The sequence below is a fragment of the Anser anser genome (assembly GCF_964211835.1).
Source record: "Anser anser genome assembly, chromosome: 2".
In the NCBI taxonomy this organism is placed as follows: domain Eukaryota; kingdom Metazoa; phylum Chordata; class Aves; order Anseriformes; family Anatidae; genus Anser; species Anser anser.
In genome coordinates, this window is record NC_139721.1 from 156,510,476 (window position 1) to 156,523,751 (window position 13,276).

At 46.0% G+C, this 13,276-nt stretch overlaps 1 long non-coding RNA gene across 4 annotated transcripts; it reads right to left on the reverse strand.

Annotated features, from left to right (window-relative positions):
• Nucleotides 1-464: 464 nt before the first annotated feature.
• On the reverse strand, nucleotides 465-12,985 carry LOC310895160. 4 transcript variants are annotated; one of them, XR_014580493.1, is made up of 5 exons: nucleotides 12,254-12,984; nucleotides 8,424-9,028; nucleotides 4,339-4,488; nucleotides 3,314-3,530; nucleotides 465-830 (listed from the first exon to the last, which is right to left on the reverse strand). It is a non-coding gene; the product is annotated as an uncharacterized lncRNA (long non-coding RNA). The 4 variants fall into 4 exon arrangements; XR_014580494.1 differs by having other exon boundaries at nucleotides 465-2,257; XR_014580495.1 differs by having other exon boundaries at nucleotides 465-2,257; nucleotides 3,314-3,449; nucleotides 12,254-12,982.
• Nucleotides 12,986-13,276: the final 291 nt, after the last annotated feature.

The following is a 13,276-nucleotide window of genomic DNA, read 5'->3' on the forward strand; positions in this document are numbered from 1 at the left end:
AGAGCAGGTCTATTTATTACTATGCTCAATGCTCTGCAAGTCCCTGCAGTTTTACAAAGTATGGGGAGAATGGCACTGGTTTGAGTTCCCACCTTGGAGACTGGAAGGGGCTAGAGAAACCATCCCAGGTCTTTGGCCCTCGTGCATTCCTGCAGCTCAGGCTGGAGACGGATGCAAGCCCAACGTGAAAAGGGGACAGGCTGTGTCCATGGGACTGTTGCCAAAACATAGGAGTGTGCAGTGAGAAAAGGAGGGCTTAAGCCTCCCTAGCATTCCCTGTCTCATCTCAGTAAATCTGGGGCAGGTTTAGAAGTGTTGCTGGGTCCATGCCGGGTCCACCTCATGAAGGTTTGGGGCTCAGGATGTATTAGGTGCAAGCACAGGGGTTCAAGCAAGAGCTTTGACCCATAAGCGATGGACTTCTGAGCCCTAACAGCCCTTGGGATTACCCCCCCGTGGCAGGATATGTTTCATTAGCATCTCCCAGGGATGCTGTTAGCTCGACTTGATGTGTCACCGTGGGAAGGCTGTGTCCTTTTAGGGGTTCCCACCATGCTGTCTGCTTTGGTCCAGGCAGAGCAGTCACGGGTTAAGTGAAGCAGTGTTTGCAGTAAGGACATGGCAAGCAAATGACAAGGGGAGCTGCAGAGGGGCGAGGGAGGACGTGGGCAGAATGATGGAGGTGGCTGCTGCAGTCCTGCCTCCTCGCATTCATCTGACTTCTTTGTTGCAGCCTCAGGAGGGCAAATTCCACAGGAGATCAGCGATTCAGCATGCGGCGGGATCAAAGCGGCCTCATTTCCAGGGTTCGTGTCTGCTGTTTGTATTCTCTGGCACAGGGACAAAGTTAGGATTTTCTGTCAACCGGGGCACTGAAAGCCGTGTATGTTTGCATGCATGTGTGTGTGCGTGTTTCGATTTGGCCTCTCTCGTGTCTAATGCTGACTGGGGATCTCCACACTTCCTTCTGCCTGGGGCTCCCTCAACTGCTGGCTGCCCATTTTTATGGAAGTCAGGAGAACTGCTTAGGTTTGGGAACGCTTCATCCCTTTTGTACTTGGTGGGAAGTGACCATTAGGTTTAAAAGTTGTTTAGGATGAAAACACACAAGCTATGATTGTGTAAACAGTATTTCCACGATAAAACAAGCTACAAGTAGCTCTTCAAATCACTTTTTAGGGTCACAACCCCTAGCTTCCATCCCAATGTAAGCTGGAGTGAAATTTACAAAAGCATGATTTATTTTTTTTTTCTCCACTAACTCAACATCTGAATATGTGTAGTTGGAAATGCTCCGTAAGTACCACAAACATGTGCTCTGAGTAAAGGAAATGTCTGAAGTGAACATCACTGCTCGTGGAGCAGTGCCCATCACAGCCATCCCTCCTTCTCCTGGGTATTTTTCCCTCAGCCAGCACCACATGGAGTCAGTGTGGTGCAGCAAGAGGATCTGAACAAACAGAAAAAAACCTGACTCTGTGCCCATATATCCCAGAAAATGTTTAAGACATCCTGAAAATGTCTTCTGGTTCACAGGGCCATCCTGTGATAACCTTGAACATGTGGTCACCTTCTGGGGCTGCAGCATGGGTGGCTTGAAAGAAATGGCAATATGATGGCCTACAGCTGCCTACATTTAGCTGGGACTGTCGCAACATGGGTGGAGGCTTCCAAACTCTCTGTGCTACACTTTCCCTTTGCTAAAATGACGTACTGCTGCTGACCTTCTGCAAGGTGCATTGGGGTTTTCAACTGGGAAGCACCCCGTGACCATTGTCTATTACTGGGAAGAAGAACAGAAATTGTTAAGAGCAGAAGGTGGCTAAAATTGCAGCTGGGATTGGATTTGCAGCTGGAATTGCAGCTAAAATTGTTCAGCTGTTGTCTGTGGGCAGCGATACTCTGAAAACCTCATGTCATCAGATGGACACTGATGGCTCTGGAATCTCCTGCTGAGCAAAAGGGAGAAGGGAGTGACCCTGAGAGGTTGCAAAGGCCTTTCTTGTCTGTGGCAAGTCAGGAGTTAAATGTGAGCTGGGATCAGGCAAAATTACTGCTCCAGGTACAGAAAACAAACACCATATCCTGGAGGGGAAGATGTGCCAGGTGGGAAACGCTTAGCCTTTTCTTCTGAGACCAGAAAAGTGCTGATGAAGTCCCTGGAAAACACCTCCATCAGGTGAGCAGCTTCACAGGCTCATGTTCAGCTCTTCTCATGCCCCAGGATATGCTTTTGCTATTAATGGAAGCCTTGGAACTAAAATAAAAATAATAACAACTGGTTGGCTGTTGTTTAGCTAAGAACTTATGTCTCGAGGTGTTTATCCTTATTTCACAAAGAATTTCCCCACGTTCCTCTAGGTGGATGAATCCCTTTTTGGAGGTGGGAGGCAGCCAGGCTCACCGTGAGCCAGAGGGCAGTGGGGTGCCGTAGCAGAGGGATCCCTTCCCACAAACCCTCCTCCTCCTCCTCCGCAGCTGAAGGCCCCGCAGGGCAGGGGTACCACTAGCAGCACCCCACAGCAGGGATGCAGCCCCCGTGGGATGGAGGTACCGAGGGAGCCCAGAGCTCACCTCGTTGCCTGCTGCTGTTTTTGAGGTGATGCTCCATGTCCTCCCCAGCAGCAGAGCCTTGGCACAGATTTCCAGGCTTATTTTAGAGAGATCTGCTAAAAGGGGCCTTCTTCAGAATGACTCCGACATATCGGGCCCCTCTCAAGCTGGTGTTGTAGTGAAGAGGAAGGGTGTTTGTTTGTGGGCATGGGTGATCCTTGAGTAGGAACGAGGAGCAGCAAACAAGTCTATGCATTGGGAAGGTTTTCACATACCTCGTTAGGAGGCCAAGTCCCCTCAGGGGCAGGGGAAGACCAGTTAAGAGTGGATGCCATTTTGCAATGGCTGGATAGGGAAATTCCCATTTATTTAGGCTGACGAGCCCCTTAGCAGATGCATGAGTGACTCCAGAGTAGGAGGAACATCTGGACTTCATGCACACACCCGAGATCCAGGATGGTGGTGGAGAGGCATGGGGAAGCCTGGGAGAGTCTGTAAGAAGCTTTCCGTTTTTCTGATTAAAGGAATAACAGGCATCCCCAGAGCTTTTAGAGAGACTGTCTAGCCAGGAAGGGATAAGTCTTAAGTTATTTTCCCTCATAAAGGCAGTACAGCACTGTTGGGTCTCACGTAGCTTGTATCCAGCTTTGGAGCCCTGTTTGTGCTGATGACTCAGTTTGCTGCAGTGATACCCACAAGGAACCCTTCCCTCTCCCCCCACAAATGCTCTTAGCAAATCATTTCTGAGAAGAAAAGTCACCTGCAAATTGGCTGTTAATAAAGCTTGATCCGATGAATCACGGCGTTGCAGAGACAGGGTTGATCTGCTGTGACCCGGGGAGGTCTTCTGGATCTGGGTGTAGAAAGCTTTGGTGTCCCTGTGCTGCCACAGAATCCTTAAAAACAAGTTTCATCGAGAGCAGTTGTTACTGCGAAAAACTCTGCCTCGCTTGCAGTATGCTTCGTGCAGTCAAGGTCTAGGAGAAAGTTATATAGCAGACAGTAAATCCCACCTACACTTTTTTTTTTTTTTTTTTTCTTTTTACAGACAGATCTCGGTGCCTTTGAGTGTATGCTACTTTTCAAAGTGGCTTTGTAAGCTGATAACACGTTCTTCCGAGGCTACACAATACTTAGCACTGCTCTAACAATTTTTATCTTCAAAGTGCTCTCCCCTGTGCAAACGGAAAGTCAGTCTCTTCCCTGAAGAATTTCAAATCTAAAAAGACAAAAAAGGGGTAGTGGAGAATGGAGCTACACGAGGCAAGTTCTCAGACAGTAGTTCACTTGCCATAAACAAGTCGGTTTTGGTTAACCTGAGAGTGGTGAAATCATGCCATATTTTCAAGGTTTTTCACCCCCAAAGCATGAAAGAAAAAATATTTTTGGAAAGATTACAACCCTAAGCTTGATCTTTGCAAAACCAAAACATTGCATCTCAAACCAGAATTTTGCTTAGGAAAGTAACTATTTTTTTTTTTAACAACAACAAAAAGCCCACTAAATAAAAACAAAACAAAACAAAACAGACAATGAAAGGAATATTTCATTTTGGATGAAATGAAATAAACTTCTATGTTTGCTGTTTCAGCCACTGAATCAAGAAAAATAAAATCAATGCTGAGAAGAGCTTTTATAAGAGAAAAACATTATAACCCCTCCTGCAATGTGGAGAAACTGAGTGGTAGTGGATATCATTGCACTGATTTTTATGGTTGACCTTCTGGCTACCCTTGCCCTTCCCAGACCTATGTCATGCATCAAAGCCAGCTATGCAGTGCTTACGATTTCTTAAGCAGAGTGCTGAGATTCCAGCCTGCATTCCCTCGTTTTGTGTAAAGCAGGACCCTTGAAGGAGTCAGTTTGCAGAGCACCTGTGTTTCTGAGCTTCTCTTGTGTGAAGATCAGCAGACAGCAGAAGGGATGCAGAAGCTCCTGGAAATAATAAAAATACAGTGGGACGGGTGCTGCTGGTCAGTTTTGTGGTGTGATCCTGCCAGGTACAGGTAAGTATCAAACCCCATAGAGGCCATGCTGGACAGGACTGGGATCTGAAGCATCAGCCTTCATCACAGGAGAGCTCTCAGGTTTGGATTGGGCAGCCACTGGGCTGAGAGCTTCAGGGAGCTGGTTGCAGATATGAGCTTGAAATTCATCTTAAGTATCACTGGAGCCACAACGAACAGCTATGTTGGTTGAAGGGAGGGCTTGGATCCTCTGTAGCATCCTGGTCTTGTGCTGTGGCTGATAACTACACAAGTTGTATCCTCTAAATGAGCTTGGCAATGGTGAGGGAATGGCTTCTCCAAGAGCAGGAGGAAACACGTTCGTTGCTGCGTGGGGAAGATGAAATGTGCCCTCAGCTGTGCTGGCTAGGCTGCAAACTCACCTGATTCAGCAACATGTAGTCTTCTTGCTCACTTTGAGATGGCACCGGGGATTGGTTTGTGGATCCCTTGCTCATTTGGCTCCTAATTTCTAGTTGAGATTTCTTGAAGAGACCATGAGGTCCTTTACTCTTCTCCTAAAGTAAGGAGCCTAAGCATAGTCCTGTCCATAAGAAAGAGGAGTTTGGGGGATTCTCCCATCCCACAAAAGACTCACAGCATGAATTTCATCCTACATCAGCATCCACACGCCCTGCTGCAGGCAGAAGCTGTGCATGGGTGCCTGAGAGCATGGTGAGGCTAACTGGTGGGACGTCCCCTTGCCTTACAGCATCCTCGCTCTGCACACTGCGATAATGTCTTGTAGAGCAAGTTTACAAAAGAAGCAGTAGAAGATCACCAGGAGTACTCTGAGAAGCCCCAGCATAAGGCCTCAGCCTTAAAATAATTAGTATTGATTTGCTCCAATAACTCAGGCAGAATGTGATAGTTCCACAAGCTACATCTGCCTAGAGGCTTTGTGCTCAAAATAGCTTCCTCTTTTGCTCTCCTTCAGCTCCCTCTTCCTTTGCTCCTCCACATCACTGCAGAGTAGTGTTCTGTGGGGCTGTGGGTGCTCATCAAATATTCAAAAAAGGGAGCCAGGTTAAGTTAGGTTTGAGCATTAGAAGCCAAATCAGTGAAAACCATGCTATACTTCTGTGGTATCTCACAGCAAACAACCAAAATCAGTCCTGATGAAATCAGCTCCTTTAAAACTTTGTTTGAGAAGAGTAAACGCCTTTTTTTTTTTTTTTCCTGCAGACACTACAAAGCTGGCTGGAAGTGTTGGCAAATAACTTTTTAGAAATCCCCATTGCCTACCACTGCTGCTCTAACAGGAGAATAATACTCCCTCGTCTTATCTTTTTGGAATATAATCCCCGCAGAGCACGGCTGTCTATTTGCATTTTCCCATTAGTGTCTAGCACAGTGGGTGCAACAGCAAGTTTAATTACAATTGGGCTGAGGGAGAAGAGGGAGCCACGAAGGGGAGACGAGGTTCTGTAACCCATCACCGGCTCTCCTCCTCCTCCTCCTCCTTTGGCTTCTCAGAAAACCTCGGGCAAATTTTCTCATGCTTCTCCCCAGACTGAAAGGGGAGGCTTTTAAAGAAAGACTTGGGGGGAAGGCTGGAAGAAAATTGGTTCAATGTGTTCTGCCAGTTGGTCTCCTTATGCAGCCATTACCCTGCGTGTTGGTTACCTTAAAGTTTTTCTGACGTGCGTAATTACCGGCCTCCAGGGAGGCTGAAATAACACATTGCACAACGTGATGCTGGGGCCGCCCTGGGCTCCACCTCCTTCCTCCCATAGCTGGGCACTCCTCGACCCCCACACTCATTAATGCACGCCAGGGTGTCCCACAGCAAAGATCTGGAGATTTTTTTCCCCCTATTTTTCTATTTGCAGAGCCAAAAGAAATGAAATAAAATGAATTAAGCTCAAAGCTTCCAGTATAATGATATAAATTTTTGGACTGTTATGTAGTGAAATAGTCATGTCCTGAAAAACACGTATATACAATTCTTATGCTGTTTTGGGAAACGGCCCCGCTCTCTAAAACAGAGGAAATTCTCTTCCCACCATCTTCTAGAGATGAATCCCCAAAAAGGGAGAGGGAAACCTCGCAGACAGCTAAGGAGAAACAAAATTTGTGAGCATGATTTAAAAGAATGCATGTTATGACAGCAATACTTGCCATGCAAATAAAATCTTAGATGTGAAGTTGTAGGGGATGACACAGTACCAGCATACAGATCCCAACCAGCAAAATAATGGCAAGTGGAAACCATGTATGAGATTAACTGCTTGGGGCTTTCCTCACTTTAAAATAACTTTATTTCTGAGGGATATGAATAGAGGACACAAAGACGAGGAGAAAAGGAACAACTAGCCCAACTCCATCAATGCTATTGCCTGTGGTGAGATTTGCTGGATTTCTGACAGTGTAGTATGTGGGATCACGCATGGTTGTGTCTCCTGTGCTGTGCGTGCAGAGATCCATTGCGTGCACGTCAAATTCCCTGGTCTGGGACTTCCAGGTTTGCAAGTCTGTCTTCAGATTCTGCTTTACCTCCATTTTTGTACTGAGCAGTGTGGCATGAGGAACTGATGTAGCAAACACACTTCACCTGCTCAAGACCCCCCTCTCCAGCAGGACTCAGCCTTGCCTTTGATCACTCTTGAAAGTTTGGCAGCTGAACGGATGCCAAAATAGGAGCTGCTTTCTGGAAAATCTGGCCTCCAGTGAAAATGAGGAGACTTTGACATTTTCTTTGGGTGGTATTCAGCTCACAGATTACGGCACAACAAATTCAGCTGTCCAGCTGTCCAAACTCCCATTATAATCAATGGAAGTCAAGGGTGCGATGCAGTTGTCTAAGCATAGGCACCTAGTGCCATTTTAAATACCCTTGAGTATCCAAGATATCCCCTTGGGGCTGGCAAACATTACCCAGAACCTATGGGAAACCTGCACCCCTCTGGAGCACAGCTGAAAACCAAACAGGACACCCCGGAGCTTCTGACAATACTAAATGCCTCTTTTTTATGCAAATGAATTCCTCCCCTGATCAATATTAAGTGGAGTAAAGAAAAACGGACTTGTACACATGTTCAGCATTGAGTAGGTCTCCACTGACAATTAAGGAAATGAATCACCTAGCTCATGGCACACCAAAATTCAAGTGAGTCGATGCTTGATCCCGTAATTAAGAGCTGATTCCTTCCTTTTGCTCTCTCCACCTTCACAACCCAAGTGAAGCAGCCCTGAACTCCAGCCTGGTGGCCCCTGTCCCAAACCCAAATGCATTGCAGCAGGGAAATATGTCAGGTCTGGTTCCTCTGGGAGCTCGTGGCTGGTTCAAGGGGAGACAGTGACGGGGACACTTTCCAGATGGCTCCAAAGGGTCTGGGGTGGGTTAATAGGAGCCAGTGCCATGGACCAGCTTGGTGACTGAATCCCAGAACAGCTCTGGCTCACAAAACTCTGTAACATCCTATGCCCAACTTCCTGTGCATATCCTTGTCCTGTTCTTTCTCTCCTGCTACAGTCTGTTTTCATTGTGTCCATATTTTCCAGGTTTCAGGTGTTGGTCATGGTGCCTTCTTTCCCATGGAAGTAGGGTTTTTTGCTTGTTTTAAGGCTTATATAAATTAAACAGCTAAGAAAGTGTATATGAATATGACCTCATTTTTCCCTCCTACCTCCCCCCACACACTTCCCCAGTTGACATGTTTGTGCAAATGTTGGAGATGAATAACGTAAATAGACTTCTTTAACAGTGATAGCTTATTAAAATAGCATGGGTGTGTGAATTTCTATTGCTAACCGGGAACCCTGCTGCTTACCAGTTGCAATGCCATACATGCATTATTCAGCAGCTGAAAAAGCCCCATTGTTCCCGTGCTCTGGAATTAATCAGCGGAGTATGAAAATTACCTGTCACCAGAGTATCATGTTTACTCAGTCCATCAAAACAGCCTGCACTGGCGGCGGTTGGGTTTCCTCCGCAGAGCGTTACATGTAGAAATACTTGTTTATAAATGCAACGGGGACCTCGCGGTGTTAAGGAGAATGCAGGGAAGCAATCTTTTTCATCTGTCTCGCGTGCTGGAGTTTAAAGCCTGTTGTAGAGGGAAGAAAGATGAAATGCGCGGAGCAGGGAGCACCTGTGAGTTATAATTCAATCAATCTGAAATGCATAGCGTTATTATGACAGATCTAAATCCGACTTTTCAGACTTAAGCATTTTCCAGCTGCAGCAGAAGCATGTGAGGTCCTTGACTTCATTATTTCGCTTCCATGCAGCTCTGAGCCGTGGTACTTCTCTTTACTGAGAGCTGTGGCCTTTCTTCCGTTTCTCTTCTGCTGGCCCTTGACCTCCTCACTGCGTTTGCTCCTCTTGTTGCCAAAGCGAAAGTATTTGAACATCTGTCCTTGCCTATTTTCACCACTCTTCTCTATCAGATTAAGGAAGCCCAAAGCTGAACTACGCTGTGGCACACCTCAAAAGGCCATTGTGGACAGTCTGATTGAACTGACACCTGAGTGAACAATAACCAAAAAAAAAAATAAAAAATGTGAAGGAAAAGAGTGCCCTACTTGGCTTTTTTTTTTTTTTTTTTTTTGGCTTCTGAGTCACCAGGATATTTGGAATAGGCATCATTTTTTTTTTACCCTTAATATCCTTTTTTTTTTTTTTTCCATTTTTATGCAACTTTTTTCCCAACAAGTATACAAAATTATCCAAGAAGTAAAACCCTGATCTTCAGGTACATGTGCACCTGCACAGTCTCCTGTAAGAGCCAGTGGTTTTGTGAGTGGTGATGGAGGAGACGGATGGAGTTGTCCCTGCGGTGTCTCCAGGTCCTCGCGGAGTCCCCTTGGAGCAGAGGCAGATGTGTAGCAGCAAGGTGCTGCCTGCCTCTTTGTTTGCAGAGGCACTAATTTCAGTCTTTCTCCTTTAAATTGCCCAGATGCTGGTTTTAATTAAGCTCCTAAAGTTTCATGGTCTTTGAGACCTCTTTCACTCTGTCATTTTTTGTGTTGAAGCTGGCAGGCAGCGTGATCACAGACCTGGCTCTTCTCAGCTCAGGCTAAGGTATGTGAGCAAATACAACTATTTCCAAGCAGGGTTAATGCATTCACCTGGGGTGTGAGATATCAGCGATGTTGCGTGTTACCCGTATGACCTTGAATCTGAGACTGCCATATGCTCACTGAGGCTGGTTGCAATTTTTTTCCCCTCATTGACTTCAGTAGGTGTCTGATCAGGGTCTTAATCTGCGTGTGCCTGTAATCCCAATCAGTAAATGGGCACACACTTTGTTTTATTTAAAATATAAGCTCCTCAGGATTGCCATTTGTGCAAATTCCAGGACAACAACGTGGGGGTTGGTGCCACTTTGAGGATTGCCTATACCCAATAATAAAAACAAAGCCCTGCCACCCACCCCAAGGGATGCTCTCCCACGGACATGCTCCTGTCCAGGACTTTCATAGTGTGTCATTGTCCACACCTTAAAATTGTATACCTAGTGCACCCAAGGCAGAGAGCACAACAGGGATTAAGTTGGCCTTGTTACGTGAGGGGTATGTCCTCTAGCACAAAGGCAACTGTCTCCATGTCTGTCTTTTCTTAACTTGATCAAACCTGTTTGCTTTGCAAGGATGTTCTCTTTAAATTTCCCAAGGAGAAAAATGGATAATTTTGACTGAGAAAACCTAAAGAAAAATAACAGCTTTAAAAAGCATTGGGAAAATGAAAACTGAGAGAGAGAGAATGATGCCACTATCAAATATTCCAATTAACACTTTTGGAAAAAAATCTGTTCTGCTCAAAAGTGTTTCTTTGATCTTTTGACTGTCTGAGACCCATTTTGTTGGTTTGAATGCTGGTATCTCTGCTCTTCCCATACAGAGCATGCCCCTGGCCTGGCTATTTGAATTCCCTAAGCTTGAAACAGCTTCATTCATTGCAAGTATGTCAGCTCTGCTCCAGGCTCTGTAATAATAACTCTTTCACTTCAGATGATGAGATCTAGATATCAATCTTGCTGAGGTCACCAAAGGAAAAAAATGAGCTTGGTCACTTCTCCATTGACGATTCAACACAAACCATTTATCTTCGCCTAGGGGGCCTCACAGTTCCCCCTTGTTTTATCCAAATTGCACAAAAAAGCAAAACTGAGATTTCACTGAGATAAAAAAAAAAAAAAAACCTTCGTGACACCATTCGTTTTTGGTAGCTACAATGTCACAGGGACAAAGTGGCAAAAAGCTTCTCGCTTTATTAATGCCAACCATCCCTGTTAGAAAGAAGCTGTGAGGCTGACCTGAGCTCTCCTCAAATGCAAAGCACAAAATCCCTCTACCCAGAGACAGTGCACGAAGCTCGTAACAGCCTTTTCTCTAGTGCTTGCTACTACTGAGTGGAGAAAAGGGAGCAAATGAATTCAAGTCTGTTTATCCCCATCTGGTTAGATGATGTGTTATTGGCAGGCCTGGCTGAATTTGCTTTGTGTGGCACCTTATACAAGACACCTAAGGCATATGTCTTCCAGATAAAAGCCAAGTCCCCTGATTAAAGGGTCAAAGCAGAGTGCTGACAGTAGGAAGATGAAGCAAGCTGTTACTGAGCTCTGCAGAGGGATGGGAGTGGAGATTTCAGAGCAAGACAGTGAAAAGCTGAGAAAAGATACATTTCATCCAGGCAGAGATACCAGCACTGAGCAGGATGCACAAGACACAAAAAGACTACCTCCATTCACCTTAGAAATACAGACTGGAGAGATATCTACCACAGGGACCAAATCTGAATAGGTGTGAGTGGTGTGTGAAGGACATCCAGGAAGGGGCAGCTGCTGGGATATGATCCTGGAGCAGGTCCTGTGATTGTCATATTCCCCTTTCCCCCACCACTACCTCTTCCTCCTTCCTCACCCCCAGCTTCAGGCAAGCTATGGGGACCCCATATTTATGGGCATGCAGGACTGGTGCTGACCCAAGAAAAGGCACCAATCTTTACTAGATGACTTCAGGTCACCAAGCTGAACCAGCACCAGTGCTGGGGACTATGAGCATCACAACCATTTGTCCCTCTCTGGTCTGTACTGCTCATTCCAGCACGGTTTTGCTGTTGTATCTCCCCTGGGGGTAGAAAGACAGCTCTGGGTACCTCAGAGATGTCGAGAGCTAAATCTCCCCTGGGAGAGCAGCTTCCATTTCCATGGGCAGTCCTCAGCATGTCCCAGCAAGCACGGCTCCACACCTGGGGACCAGGTTTTGGTGCCCTGCGGAAGAGGCTGCCGTACAGGATCCCCGAAGCAAAGATTAATTAATGAGTGTTTGCACAGCACTTCAAAGGTGTGAAGAGCCATATAGATGCTGCTAAGTATCATTGTTAATTATGATTAGGTGTAATATTTTAATATATCAATATTGCACGGTAAATAGTGTGAAAAACGTGAGCTGAAAATCAGCAGCCACTGCAATTTTGTCTTCACATCTGGAGATGCATTGACCCAGCGGGCACAGATCTGGTCTGGGGGTCCAAAAGGTGCATGCGCTGGGGGACAGAAACCAAAAAGCTGTTTTGGTGGTAACCTGGCTTGTATGGACTTTTTGTAAGGAGTGAGGAGAAGGCAGAACAAAGTGGCATTTGGAAACAAAACTAAGCCAAACAAAACTAAACGGGACATTGGAAAATCTGGCAGTTGAATGGCCATGATTTCAGCTATCCATTTTAAGGAAACCACCACCTCACCCACCTTTACACCTCACCAACAGCAATGCTTCAGCCGAATGTATTTTCTTCAAAGGCAGGTTTTACACTGCTGAGCACCAAAAAGGATCTCCAGGGTGTCCTCAGAGTGGTCCGTGTAGCCTTCTGCAGTTTTTTTCCTCCCTGCTCTGGGGAGGCAATTCCATTCCCACCTCTGGGTGTCCACACCAAAGACTCAGCACAGTTCTCCAGCTGGCAGTAAGCAGTGATAAACTCATAACATCAGCTCTCAGGGTTTGGGTTAGCTTGTGAATTTCAGAGTTTTTGCATCTGTGCATCAATCACCCAGAAGGACCAAGGCACAGGGGGACTTCTTTCCACCTTCCCATTACCTCCAGCTGCCTCTGTGCTCTGCCTGAGCAAAGGAGCTGTAAATCTGTGGATTAAGCTCTCAACCAGCACACCTGACAGACTTCAGTGTTAGGCAAAACCCTGTTAAAATCAAACACCTGAGTATCCCTTAGGCTGTGGTTCTACTTTCTCAGTCCCTCAAGGCTGTGGTTCTACTTTCTCAGTCCCTCACTTTCCTCACCTGTGAGGCTGAGGACGATAATTTCCCTTTAGAAGCAGACTGAGATGTATGGCTGAAGGGCTCGAAGCCAACTAGAGTTAACTTTTATTAAATGGATTCTGAAGGCCAGAAGGACCGTTGTGATCGATAGGTGTTGTCCGTATAACCTTCTTCTGCACATTCTTTGTACTGATCCTTTAACTTCTCTTTTAGGCCTGACATATTGTTTTTCTGTGCCTTCATCCACCCTGGAGACCTCCATCTGCCTCCCCCTGTGTCACCCTGGAGGATGGATCTCGTACCTGGTGCTGCTGATACAAGGCTTGATGCAAGGATGAATTTGTTAATATTTGTAAGGGGCTATAACTTGATGAGGTATATTAATCAGTGGTGTATGAATGCTATCAAAGCCTGAATTTGCCAGAGAGAAGGGAAAAGAAGTGGTGGGTAGGGTGGGGAATTGGTACATGATAAATCTACGTAATGCAGAGAGAGAAA